At 39.3% G+C, this 14,758-nt stretch overlaps 1 pseudogene across 1 annotated transcript in view; it reads right to left on the reverse strand.

The window, feature by feature from the left end:
• Positions 1 to 2,838: 2,838 nt before the first annotated feature.
• The window catches only part of LOC308416168 (fasciculation and elongation protein zeta-2-like), a 62,372-nt pseudogene continuing 50,452 nt past the window's right edge, over positions 2,839 to 14,758 (reverse strand). The window contains exon 5 of the transcript in view: positions 2,839 to 2,960. The product of the transcript in view is annotated as a fasciculation and elongation protein zeta-2-like (transcript). The remainder of the gene's footprint in view (positions 2,961 to 14,758) is intronic.

The following is a 14,758-nucleotide window of genomic DNA, read 5'->3' on the forward strand; positions in this document are numbered from 1 at the left end:
TTGATCTTTCCAACTTAATGAAGATCTGGGTTGAAATTTTGATGGGGATTGCATTGAATCTGTAGATTGCTTTTGGTAGGATGGCCATTTAAATATGTTGATCCTTCCAATCCATGAGCATGGGAGATCTTTTCATTTTCTGAGATCTTCCTCGATTTCCTTCTTTAGAGGTTTGAAGTTCTTGTCCTACAGGTCCTTCACTTGCTTAGTTAGAGTCACACCAAGGTATTTCATAGTTTTTGTGACTATTGTGAAGGGTACCTTTTCCCTAATTTCTTTCTCCACATGTTTGTCCTTTGAGTATAGGAAGGCTACTGATTTGTTTGAGTTAATTTTGTATGCAGCCACTTTCCTGAGCTTGTGTATAAGCTGTAGGAATTCTGTGGTGGAATTTGTTGGGTCACTTAAGTACACTATCATGTCATGTACAATGAGTGTTATTTTTAGTTCTTCCTTTTTGATTTGTATCCCCTTGATCTCCTTTTGCTGTCTAATTGCTCCAGCCAGGATTTCCAATACTATGTTGAATAGGTAGGGGGAGAGTGGGCAGCCTTGTTGAGTCCCTGATTTTAGTGGGATTGGTTCAAGTTTCTCACCATTAAGTTTGATGTTGGCTGTTGGTTTGCTGTATATTGTTTTTATTATGTTTAGGTATGGGCCTTGGATTCCTGTTCTTTCCAAGACTTTTAACATGAAGGGGTGTTGAATTTTGTTACATGCTTTCTCAGCATCTAGTGAGATGACCATGTGAATTTGTTCTTTCAGTTTGTTTATATGGTGGATTACATTGATGGATTTTCTTATATTAAACTATCCCTGCATCCCAGGGATGAAGCCTAATTGTTCATGGCGAATGATCGTTTTGATGTGTTCTTGGATTCGGTTTGCAAGGATTTTGTTGAGTATTTTTGCATCAATGTTCATAAGTGAGATTAGTCTGAAGTTCTCTTTCCTTACAGGGTTTTTGTGTGGTTTAGGAATGAGGGTTATTGTAGCCTCAAAAAATGATTTAGGTAGTATTCCATCTGATTCTATCTTGTGGAATAGTTTGGAGAGTATTGGTGTTATATCCCCAATAAATGTCTGATAAAATTCTGCACTGAACCTGTCTGGACCTGGGCTTTTTTTGGTTGGGAGGCTTTTGATGACTTCTTCTATTTCTTTAGGTGTTATGGGATTATTCAGATGGTTTACCTGGTTCTGGTTAAACAGCTATTGCTAAAATAGGGCACATCGTGCTCCGCATGTTGGTCTCGTAGTTCATACGTTTATAAACAGTTAAGACTATTGGTGACTTTTCACCTTTGGTACCATGGAAGCTAACTACCACTTAGGAAGCTTCCCAAATGATTTCTCGATATTTCACTACAAAAGTGTTTAGATCTTGAGCAATAGGATCTTCATATTTAGTTCTGGTGGGAAACTCAGAATCATGGCAATAGCCTGTTTTATTTGGGGGGAGGGGTCTAACAAAATCTCATTTGTCCACCATCGTCTGTATCCTGAGTAGAGTCCTCACCTGTGCTTGTATCTTGAAGCATACCCTCCCCCTTATTTTTCTCTAGCAGGCTCAGAGTGTCACTAAAGTTTTGTTTGTCTGTTTGATTTTCTATTTGAGTTAAATTTTGTACATGTGGGATATGGATCTTTCTAAATGAAGATGTTCCGTTTTTCCAGCACTGTTTGATTAAGATGTGTAATCTTTGTCAAAAATCAGGTAGTTTTATACGTGTAGGCTTATATCTTGGTCCTCTATGCTTTCTTTCTTTATTTGTTTTTTTTTAATTGCTTTTTGAAACAGAGTTTGTGTGTGTGTGTGTGTGTGTGTGTGTGTGTGTGTGTGTGTGTGTGTGTAGCCCTATCTGTCCTAAAACTTGCTTTCCTGACCACACTTATCTCAATCTCAAAGATCTGCCTGTGTTCGCTTCCTGAGTGCTGGGATTAAAGACATGTACCACCAGAAACCAGCAACTCAAAATTTCTTATTTGCTCAGGATTTTTTTTTGGCTACATGTAGCCTTTCATATATTTCATTTATAAATTGTAAAATAGATTTTTTTCTGATCCTATGAAGAATGATCATAGAATTTAACAAAGATTGCATTGAATCTGTATATTCCTTTTGGTCAGATGGCCATCTTCACAAAACCAATTTTTGTAATCTGAAAACACACTTCCATTTTCTAGTGCCTTCCTCAATTTCTTCAGTGTTTTATAGTTTGCATGCTAAGATTCCTTCACTTTCTCCATTGGGTTTTTCCAAAGTATTCATTATTTTTGAGGCAATTGTAAATACAATTGTTTATCTCATTTTTTTCTAGGGTGTCTATCATGGTTTCTTATAATGTTCTTATGCTCTTATTAAATAATATGTTAATTTTGTGTCCTCCATTTTGCTGAAAGAACTCATCCACCCTAAGAGTTTTTGGTGGAGTCTTTTAGGTCTTATATATTGAATGATACCATCTTCAAATAAAAGATATTCCCATGTCTTCCTCTCCTTTATATAGTTCTTTGTTTTCTGTCTAGTTCTCTATGGTCAAGGTCTTTACTGAATAGAGTGGATAGAATGGATGGATACCTTTGGTATGTTCCTAATCTTAGTCCATGTGCTTCAAGATTTTCTGCATTATCATGATGCTGGCTGTGTGGTGGTATCATCACAGACAAAGGAGGAACCCACTGTTGTGAGCAGAGTCCTTTGCCTCAGTGTCTGTAAAATGTAGCCACTTGAGGATTTATTAGGATAAAAATAGAGAGAGAGAAAAGGGAGAAATAACAAATGTTAATTGAGGGTGACAATAATCATAGCACTATATATGAAATTATCAGAAAACAAGGAATAAAGTAGAAATTAAATACAAAACAAAATGCAGTATATAATACAGATCATGAAAGCATCAGACCACCGGAGGAAGAAGCCAGTCTTTCCCAGTACAGCATGGCAGCAAACACCAAGGCTATAAGGAAAGGAAGAAAGAACTACAAATTAGCCAACCAGACAGAAAAAGAAACAAAAACACTCACAGAATAAACCACACCCTTTTTGAGCATAACCTTGATCTTAAATGGCCTTATCTCATCAATTAAAGTACACAAATTTAGGATTAGTTTAGAAAAACCAGTTCTAAAATTAGTTTTTTTTATAGAAAGACACTGATATTTTTATATCCCAAGCTAAGAGACTAACCTAGAAGTCAAACTATGATGCAAACCAGAAAATACAGATAAATCGCTGTAGCAATTCTCAGATCTGATGTAACCTTCAAATCAAAACTTGTCAGAAGAGATAAAAAGGTCCACTCTACAGAAAGGAAGAAGCCCACCAACAGAACATAATGATTGTAAATATTCATGGGCCAAATACTGGGGCCTCCAAATCTGCCATGTGATTTGATACGGTATAAAAACACTCATATAGATCTAGCTACAGCTTAATGAAAGACTTACATATCTCACTCTCATATCTAGATAGATAACCCCCTTCCCAACCCCATGTTAAGAAAAATCAACAAAACACCTCAAAGCTAAATTACACAATAAATTAATTGGGCCCTGCAAATGTCTACAGAATAGTCTACCTAGTGAATATAGAACACACATTCTTTTCAGCAGTACATGGAACTGTTTTGAAAATGAGTACTTTGTAGGGCGCAAAACAAACCTTAATAAATACAAAAGAAAGAAAGAAAGATAAAGAAAATGATGCCTTATATCTTATCAAATCATGTAGGCTTAAATATTTGCAGCCTATTTTAGTAAACCTCTCCTCTTGCTCACCACCCACCAGAGGTAGTAAAAGAGAAAAGTTATTAGGGTATGGGGGAAGCAGACTTGTTTAGTAATAGTTTTTGGGGGTGAGCTCAATCTTTATTGTCAGCAGTTCAGTCCTGTATCAAACACCAAATACGAATCAGCAGCTACAGTCCAGTCCTCTTGGCAGGCAAACAGCATGCAGGAACCAGCATCTGTCGTTTAATCCTGAAGAAACTGCAAGGCTTGTCAACTGACCCAAGGCTGCTGAAGTGGTAAGAAGACTCAGGAACCTCATAAGCAGTTCTTTGGCAAGTTGTGGTGTTACCCCAAGTAGAGCTCAGCAATGCTATGTAAGGGGAACCAATACATGTGTGTCATTAGCAAAGAATAACAAGGTGGAGCAAAGCAAACCAATGCTCCAGCTCCCACTGTCTGTGGGGTCAAATTTATACTCCTTCATCACATGTCCTTTCATGTGTTTGCTGACCATTCTTTCATTTGTGTCTGCTTCAGGAAACATTCTTTTATGTGTCTGCTTTAGCAAGACACCTTTTTTCACCTGTGTGCTCAGGCAAAACATCATTTGACATAACTAACTTTCCAAAGAAACTAGAAGTTTTCACTTCATATCATAATGGACTAAAATTAGAAATCATAGAAAGATTAACCTGAGGAACACAAACACCTTAAGATTTTCTTAGAGTTATTATTGCTTTGATAAAACATACCACGAAGCAAAGCAAGTTGGAGAGGAAAGGGTTTATTGGGCATACACTTCTACATTGTAGTTCATCCCTGAAGGAAGCTAGTAAAAAAACTCAAATAGGCAAAAAATACAGATGTAGGAGCTGATGCAGAGACCATGGGTTGTGGAGTGCTTCTTACTGGCTTGCTTCTCATTGCTTGCTCAACATCATTTCTTTCTTTCTTCCTTTCTTTCTTTCTTTCTTTCTTTCTTTCCTTCTTTTTCTTTCTGTTTCCAAAAGCTTTATTTTTTTTCTTGGTCCAAGACTTGTGAGAGGTCCCAGGGCAGTTACAAAGCTGCCTAGTGGCTTCAGAGGCTAATTCAGGTGGAAGTCCTGAGATGGTTGGCACAGCAGAGGAGGGAGCCCCTTGGAAGCCACAGAGGCCTCCTAGTCGTGCTTGAGAGTAGGTGCTCAAAGAGATACTCACACAGAGATCCCTGGGGCATGCCAATCTGTGCTGGTTGTGTCCCTGCCAGCCAACAGAGGTTGGTCAGGTGGTTACCTAACTTCTTGATGAGCTTCACTTTCTTATCCAGGAATGGCTTTCCAAGAAGTCACAGAGCTTCTTCTCCAGAGCCAAGGCAGCTTCTATCGCCTCCTAAGTTTTGCTTAATTCATCTTGAGATGGTTTCTGCACACCCTAGAAGATTTCACAGCCCCCATGATGGTTCTGCAACTTGAGGAAATGTTTGGCGCCCTCACGCTTCTCTTTATCCAGTTCTCAGAAGAAGTGGCCTATGCCCTCCAAAGCCACATCATCCCAACCAAAAAAAACCCAGAGAGAGGTAGGTGTAGGAGGCCCACATTTGCAAGTTGACCAGGCGGTTCATGGCAGCTTCCACTTCAGTGGAATAATTCTGATGAATCTGGGGGGTCATGGCTGATCTGGAGCACGGGGCTAACCAAAAAGACGGTGATGGCTGGTCCTAGGAGCCAAAGGCAGCAAGGAAATTGTCCCAGAGGATGCGACTGGAGAGACTTATAAGGCACTGGAAGCTAAAAGGTAGGAGTCCCTGGGTCTGTTTCCGTTCAAACGCTGTTGAAGCAACACACAAATTCACAGGATCTCAAAGACTCTGCCTCAACATGATTTCTTACAGAACCCATAAGCCAAGGGATAGCAGCACTCACAAGGGGCCTTGCCATCAACCACTGATGAAGTAAAGGCCCTAGTGACTGGCCTACAGCCCGAATTTATAGAGGAATTCTTTCAATCAATGTTTCCTTCTCTCAAATGACCACACTTTGTGTCAACTTAACATAGATCTAGCCAGCATAGTGAGTAAACAATTTTTAAATGAGCAATGAGTCAATGAGTCACTGAAGAAGACAGAGGAAATTAAACAAGAATAAAATGAACTTGTGCACAGCCAAGAAACTTCCTAGAGATTTCATAATTCTAAGTGCTCACATTAAAAGTTGATAGGTTTTCCCAAAGAACACAATATGGCCTGGTTTGTGTTGTCACTTGTAGTGGTTTGAATAGGAGTAGCCTCATAAAATCATGTGCTTGAATGCTCAGCCATAGGAAATGGCATGGTTAGGAGGTGTGGCCTTGTTAGAGAAAATGTGTCACTGTGGGGGCAGAACTTTGAGGTCAGATATGCTCAAGCATAGTAGGAAGGAAACTGTGAAGTCTCTTTCTGCTGCCTTCAGATCAAATGTAGAACTCTCAGCTATTTCTCTTCTACCATGTCTGCCATGCTTCTCACCATGATGATAATGGACTGAACCTCTGAAACTGTAAGCCAGCCCCAGTTAAATGTTTTCTTTTAGGAACTGAACTTGAATGGGTCAAGAATTTAATTCTATTATAAAAAGTGAAAGCTGAACCATATTTCAATCTATTTCTTCTTGAACAGTTCAAACATTTCCACTGAAAGAATATGGGTTGTTAAAAACAACAAACAAACAAACAAAATCTCTTACCAATATGAATAGAGAAAGAGGTCAAACTATCTTTATTTACAGATGACATGAATATATACTAGAGCTCAAATTCTGTCAGAAAACTTAAAACTATAAGAAACTTCAGCAATCTGGTAGGATATAGAATCAAACTGTGCAAATCAAAAGCAGTTCTACACACATGCAGTAAACATATGGAGAAAGAGATCATGGGCACACTGTCATTCAAAATAGCCTCAAAGAAAATAAAATATCTAGAAATAAATGTAACCAATGAAGGATTATCCTCTACAGTGAAAAGCTTAAACCCTGAAGAAAGAGATAGAGAAAGGCACTAAAAAATGGAAAGACATCCTATGATCATGGATTCAGAATTAATATTGAAAAAATGATCATTCTGCAAAAACCTATTTACAGATTCAATGTAATCCCTATAAAAATCCCATCTCATTTTTCATAGAAATAGAAAAAAACTATTTTAATGAGGTACCTAACAAGGTACAATAGGCATACAGAATACCAAATAGACAGGAGCAGAAAAGAAATTCTCTATGACACATAATAATCAAAACACTAAATGTACGAAAGAAAGGATACTAAACGCTACAGGGGGAAAGATGAAGTCACATATAAAGGCAGTCCCATTCGACTAACACCTGACTTCTCAACACAAACTCTGAAAGTCAGAAAACCCAGAAGAGATGTTTTACAAACTCTGAGAGACCACAGATGCCAGGCCAGACTATTATATCCAGCAAAACTTTCAAGCACCTTAGACAGAGAAAGTAGAGCATTCCATAAAAGAACTAAACATAAGGAGTATCTGCCTACTACTCCAGGTCCACAGGAGACACTAGAAGGAAACTTCAGTCTGGAAAGGTTATATATACCCAAGAAGACAAAAGTAATCCCAGAGTAGTAAATCAAGGGAAAAGGTTGGACTTACATCATAACAACAAATAACAGGAATAAATAAATACTACTCACTGATAATTCTGGTATCACTGGTCTCAATTCTCCAATAAAAAGGTACAGAGTAATAGGCTCGATTTGAAAATAGAATATGTCTTCCTGCTGCATCAACAAAACACACCTCAACATTAAAGATAGAAGTCTCGTTAGGATAAAAGTATAGAGAATGGCATTCTAAAAAAAATGGACCTTAGAAGCAAGCCTATGCAGCCCTCTGAATGCCTCATAAAATAGATTTCAAACCAAAAGTATTTGAGAGATAGGAAAGGACACTCAAAAAAAAAAAAAAATCCAACAAAAAACAAAAGCAAAAAAAAAAAAAAAAAAAAAAAAAAAAACCAAAGCCCTACAGCAAGGTGGATTCTGTACAGAATTCTCCCAGAACTTCAAGGAAGAGTTAATACCAATATTCTTCAAATTAATATATAAAATAAAAACCATTATCTAAAACAATATACATATCTTAGTTATTTTACTAAGTTATTATTACTCTGATACCAAAGACACACAAAGACCCAGCAATTAAAAAATTATAGACCAGCATCCTTTATAAACAATGTTCAAAACGTCCCGACAAAATACTTGAATTCTGAAGTCCAAGAATACATCAAGGGGGGAGGAAATCAAGATGGATCCAGAGAAAGCAGACCTGGATCCTGGTAGCCATAATTGGCAATAGGTAGAGAGAAACATTTTAAGGGATTTTATAGGTCTTTTATCTCATATGGAAGGACAGTTTGTATCTTTGTTTAGTTGATGTAATCTTATGGTATAGAGGATTTGTATACTGAGACTATAATGTATAAACCTGCATGAAAAGCTAAAAAAAAAAGAGAATTCATCAAAATATTCATACACCATGATTAAGTTAACTTTATTTCAGAGATGAAAGGAATAGTTCAACATATGTAAAAATAATAAATATTACCTGAAAGACAAGTCACATAAACAGACTGAAAAACAAAACTATATGTTCATCTCATTAGATGCAAAAAGAAGGTTTTTGATAAAGATGCTTGCAGCTAACCACCAGACTGAGCACAGAGACTCCAATGGAGGAGCTAGAGAAAAGAATAAAGCAGATGAAGGGGTTTGCAACCCTATAGGAAGAACAACAATATCAACCAAGCAGATGCTCCAGAGCTCCCAGGAACTAAACTACTAACCAAAGAATACACATGCATTGTCTGGCATCAATAGGAGAGGCCCTTGGTCCTGTAAAGGCTTAATGCCCCAGTGTAGTAGGATGTCAGTGTGGTGAGGTCAGAGTGGGTGGGAGGGGCAGCATCCTCATAGAAGAAGGGAATAGGGATACAAGAGAGAGAAATTGGGAAAGGGGATAAAATTTGAAATGTAAATGTATAAAATATTCAAAAATGCAAAAAATAAATAAATAAAAATATATGACTCCTGCTAAGGATGGGTTGTATGCCCTCCTCTGAAAACAATGCTGCTTCCAAGACAACAGATCCTAACTGGTTAAAAACAAAACAACAACAGCAACAAAAAGGCATTTGAGAAAATACAACCCTTTCTGATGAAAATCATGGAGAAATTAGGGACATACATCAATACAATAAAGGAGTACGGTAAGTTCATAGCCCAAATGAACAAAAAATGAAGAGACACTCCAAGCAATTCCAGAAGAATCAGGGCCAAGATCATGTTTGCTCTCCATACCTATACATAGTGCTTGAAGTCTGATTAAGAACAAAAAGACAACAGAAGAAGATCAAGGGGGAGATAAACAGGAAAGGAAGAAGTCAAGTATCTTTATTTGCAAACCATATGCTTTTATATATCAAAGACCCAAAAATTTCCACCAGCAATCAAAAAATATCTTGGGATAATTCTGTGAAAGTGAAAAACTTGTATGATTAAAGACTTTGTTAAAAATGTTTACTATTTTGTTTATTGGCATTCCTGCCATTGATCCTCACTCTCAGTCCCCCCTGCAATTCCTCATTCCATTTCTTTTGCTTCCAAGAGGGTTCCCCATCTAAGGATTCTCCCTTTCCTGGGGCCTCTAATCTCTCAAGGATTAATGTATCTTGCCCCACTAATGCCTGACCTCTGCTATATTTGTGCCAGGGGCCTAGGTGGCTCAGTCTCTAGGCTCTCCATGGGGTCTGGGTAAGTTGAGACTGCTGGTCTTCTAATGGAGTCACTCTCCCCTTCAGCTTCTTTAGTCCTTCCCTTAATTCAACCATAGAGGTCCCAACTTCAGTTCAATGGTTGGGTGTAACTATTTGTATCTGCCTTAGTCAGCTGCTGCTAGGGCCTCTCAGGGCACAGCCATGCCCAGCTCAGATTTGTAAGCACATCCCTTCAGTTTTTTCCCCATTTTTTCCCTGTGGTTCTTTTAGACAAGAAGAATTCTGGGTCAAGTTTTGACTGTGGATTAGTAATCCTGTCTCTCTATCAGATGTAGGGTTGGTGATAATTTTTTCCCAATCTGTAGCTTGCCGATTTGTCCTATTGACAGTGTCTTTTGCATTACTGAAGCTTTTTAGTTTAACATGGTCCCATTTAACAATTGTTGATTTTAGAGCATGAACCATTGGTGTTCCATTCAGGAAAGTTTTTCCTCTGCCAGTGAGTTTGAGGCTTTTTCCTACTTTCTCTTCTGTTAGATCTAGTGTATCTGGTTTTATGTTGAGGTCCTTGATCCACATGGACTTGAGCTTTGTGTAGGGTAATAAACATGGATCTATTTTCAGTCCTACATACAGACCACCAGTTAGACCAGCACCATTTATTAAAGATGCTTTCTTCTTTCCACTGTATGTTTTTGGCTTCTTTGTCAAAGATCAAGTATCCATAGGCGTGTGGGTTTACTTCTGGGTCTATTCCACTGATTGACCTGTCTGTTTCTGTAACAATACCATGTGCTTTTTATTGCTACTGTTTTGTAGTACAGCTTGAGGTCATGGATAGTGATTTTCTTGGAAGTTATTTAATTTGTTGAGAAGTGTTTTGGCTATCCTGGTTTATTCCCATATAAAGTTGAGAATTGTTCTTTCCATGTTTGTGAAGAATTGATTTTGATGGGGATTCCACTGAACCTGTAGATTTGCTTTTAGTAAGATGGCCATTTTCATTATGTCAATGCTACCAATTTATGAGCACTGAAGATCTTTCCATTTTCTGAGATCTTCTTTGATCTCTTTTTTCAGTTCTTGTCATGCAGATCTTACACTTGCTTGGTAAGAGTTACACCAAGGGGCTGGAGAGATGGCTCAGTGTTTAAGAGCACTGACTGCTCTTTCAGAGGTCCTGAGTTTAAATATCAGCAACCACATGGTGACTCACAACTATCTGTAATGGGATCTCATGCCCTCTTCTGGTGTATCCAAAACCTCTTCTGAAGCTCAAGTAATCCATTAACTGTAACCCCTGTAAGACCAAAATTAAAAAGCAGATCACATACTTCCAATATACAATGAGACTGAATATGCTTGGCCATTCCAAAAGGGAGGAAAGAGAGCATAGAGAAGAAATACTGGACTAGAGCAAGACCAAAAAAACCATCGTGGGAAACTACAAACTGCATCTGCATGTTTGATTTCAGAGTGCTCTTCAGATCTGCAATTCCTGTCAGATTTGTTGACGGCAACACACCTTTCTCTTTTGGGTTGGTACCAAATTGTTAGAAGTTCTTGACAGGTAACCTGTGACTGTGGCTCTCCAACACCTCAAGATCTCCAAAGCAATCCAGGATCACCTTCAGAGCTTCATACAATGACTTTCATGGGCCTCCGCAGGGACACACCTGATACACACCTGGCCTCAGCAGCTTCCTGTAGCCACCAAGGGAAATTAAATCCTTTCTTGTTTCCTTAATTCTAAAGCCAGAATGGTGTGGATAAGAGGAACACTCCTTCATTGCTGGTGGGATTGCCAGCTGGTACAACCACTGCGGAAATCAGTCTGGTAGTTCCTCAGAAAATTGGACACTCCCTTTGTTCTATTTAGCATAAGGCTTTTATTTAACATTTATGTTTTTGAGCATTAGACTTTGCTCTATTTTACTTCCTGGTGCTTCCTTTCTCATTAAACTGTACACGTTGCATTTTTTCCTTAATCATTTTGCTCCTTTAGATTATAGCTCTGCATAAGAGTGACCATTAGTAATCACATGATACAGTCAGTACTAGCCTGTTTTGAAATCTCTGCCAATACCATTAATCCCAAACTATTTAGTTTAGCCTCAGGCAGAGTTTTTAGACAAAAACAAAATGTAACCACATCCTTTGCGAAAATATCATAAGTTTAATCTCTAGGTCACTTACTAACATTCTCCTCTGAAACCTCTTTGGTAGGGCCATCATTCGTTACATTGCTCTCAGCACCACTGTCTTCCATGCTTCTACTAGTATGTCCCATTAAGCCCCACTTAAAATATTCAACTGTTTTCCTAATGCAAAGTCTATGTTCCAGCAGTCAACTGTACTCGTTAGTTTACGTTAACTTGACACAAGCTGGAGTCATCAGAGGAGAGAACCTCGACTGAGTCTCCACAATATCAGGCTATAGGCGAGCCTGCAGGGAATGTTTGAAAACAGCTTAGGACACTGGTTATCTGTAAATAGTGTGTAGGTAGGTGTGTCCCAGCAGTCTGTCTGTCTTCACATTGGTAGAGGGAATGTTTTAAAACAGCTTAGGACACTGGTCATCTGTAAACAGTGTGTAGGTAGGTGTGTCCCAGCAGTCTGTCTGTCTTCACATTGGTAGAGGGAATGTTTTAAAACAGCTTAGGACACTGGTCATCTGTAAACAGTGTGTAGGTAGGTGTGTCCCAGCAGTCTGTCTGTCTTCACATTGGTAGAAGTCTTTTCTATGGAGCCTTCACAGGGGCCTGGGCACCTTTAGGAGCCTTAGCTGGAGCTTTAGCTTCTGTCTTGGTTTGAACCTTGGGCTTTTGGTTGGCAGGGCCTTTGACCCTTCTCCATGTAGATTTAAATCTGCTTCCTAAGCTTGGGGTGAGTGATAAGACAGCTAAATTTGCAAATTCTTCTTGGTCTGATGGTCCTGGGTTCATAAGAAAGTAGGCTGGGAAAGCCATGAGGAGCAAGCCAGTAAGCAGCACCCCCTGACGGTCCCTACTTCAGCTCCTGCTTCCAGGTTTCTACCCCGTGTGAGTTTCTGTCCTCACTGCTTTTGATGATAAAATGTTATATAGGACTGCAAGTGAAATAAACTGGTTCAATTTGATTTTCGTCATGGTGTTTTATCACATCAATAGTAACCCTAACTAAGAAAATGTGCATATACAAATATGTGAGTTATATGTGTATATTTATGTATACGTATATTTGTATACAAGTATGCATTTATGTGTATGTACATAAGTATTTTATATTTGTTTGGGCTTTTTGTATATTTTGATTGTGTGTATTTGTATATTTATAGTTCATACATGTATAAATTTTTGTGTGTCTTCATGCACATATTTATCTGTGCACATTTGCTTGTTGCTTGTGTGTACATGTATAAGTTTATCTGTAAATGCAATGTGGTCATTGTAAGGAAAAGATGGCGGGGCACCAATGAAAGGAAAAGTCACTGAAAGGAAGAGTCACAGGGCACCAATGTTGTGAAAGGATAACGATCCGAGTCACGGCACCAATGTTAGGGGAAGGATGAAGAGAGTGGGGGGCATATGGCCCATGAAGGTGCGGCAAGGCCTGGGGGCAAGGGAGATGCCTCTGAGGGGTCCATGTTGGGAATCCCTTCCCTGAGGGACCAGCCACACAACAGTATAGTATGGAATAGAGTTTATTCAGGTCACGGGAGAGTTAAGAGGGTGGTAGAGGCAGAGGCAGAGAGAGAGAGAGCTAGAGAGAGAGAGAGAGAGAGAGAGAGAGAGAGAGAGAGAGAGAGAAAAGTAGAGGAGTAGAGGCTGGCCATGAGCACGTGGGACAGAGGGGGAAGGGAAGGGGAGAGCAAGCCCGCAAGAGCACAAGGGCAAGAGAGGCCAAGAGAGAGAGGAGGAGTCAAGCAGCCCTTTTATAGTGTCAGGTCACTGGGGCGGAGCATACCTGGCCACTGCTGGGTAATTGAGGGGTGGGGCATACCTGGTTGTTGCTAAGCAACTGAGGGGTGGGGTTTACAGAATCCCAACAGTCATTGTGACCACCATGGCTAGCGGTGTAACAGTCTGCAGGTTAGGAAATAGTAGAATAAAGGTAAAATCAAAGTTGATAGGTAGAATACTGGGCTGCTGGTGGTGGAAATACATAAGCAAGAAGGTATTTGGGAAGATAGGAGACACCTGAAGGTTACACCTGAAGGAGGAACATATAAATAATGTGTGGAAATTTGCTTTTGCAACCCGAGTAAACAATATAATTGAAGGGAATGGTAGTATACATTTATATGAAAGATGTTATGGGGACTATTGAGGACTAAACATTTAAGTGGTACTGGGGACATAAATGGGGGAGACGAGGGGATAAGAGTTGGATTGACCAAAACTAAGATTGTATGAAAAGACTTATGGAAACTTAAAGCTAGTAAAGCTAATTTCTGAACTATAATTGAAAAAAGTAAAGGGAGATTAAACAGAAGTATACTGCATGGGTAGGCAATGTTATTCACAGAAGACATGGATTATTAAACAAAAAATGCATAACGGGGCAGTTACTTCCATATGAGTAATTTATCAATGAGGTCCTAGAGGGCTCCAAAGCAAACACAGGCCATTGCTTCTTCTTTTGCTTACATATTGTGGTGGTTTGAATGAGAATGTGCCAGTGAATTCCGTGTATTTGGACATTTGGTTCTCAGTTGATTACAGTATTTGGGATGCTATGTGGTCTTATTGGAGAAAATGTAGCACTGAAGGTTGTGGAGGTCACTGTGATCTCCAGTGCTAGCAGAGAGATGACTTTCACACCATCAGGATTCTAGCTTGATACAAAGAAGGAAAAAGGCAAACCCAGGAAATCAGAGCAAGCTGGAAACCATCTACTGATGCTAGCAGAAGAAGCTGAAGTTCAAGTTTCTCAACAGATCTGCTGCTATTTTTGGGCCAGTAGCCACAGCCAAGGAGCCCCAGCCCCTCAGCACGCCTCAGCCAAAAGCCAAGCCAGAGTAGCAATGTGGCAGATGGCAGGATTCTAACTCACCTTGTGCCCCTGCAAAATATCTGCTAAATAGACAGTAAACAGACTCTAGGAATGTAGGTATGTGTACCTACAGTGTGTGTGTGTGTGTGTGTGTGTGTGTGTGTGTGTGTGTGTGTATGTGTGTGTGTAAGAGAGACAGGGGGAGGGAGGAGAGAGAACACATAAAAACTTGTTAACAGCTATAGCTAAGAATTAATTCCTTCAGCCACTATCAACAGCAGCCTCCCTGGAAAGACACAATCACAA

Source organism: Micromys minutus (genome assembly GCF_963924665.1).
Source record: "Micromys minutus genome assembly, contig: SCAFFOLD_572, whole genome shotgun sequence".
Taxonomy (NCBI): domain Eukaryota; kingdom Metazoa; phylum Chordata; class Mammalia; order Rodentia; family Muridae; genus Micromys; species Micromys minutus.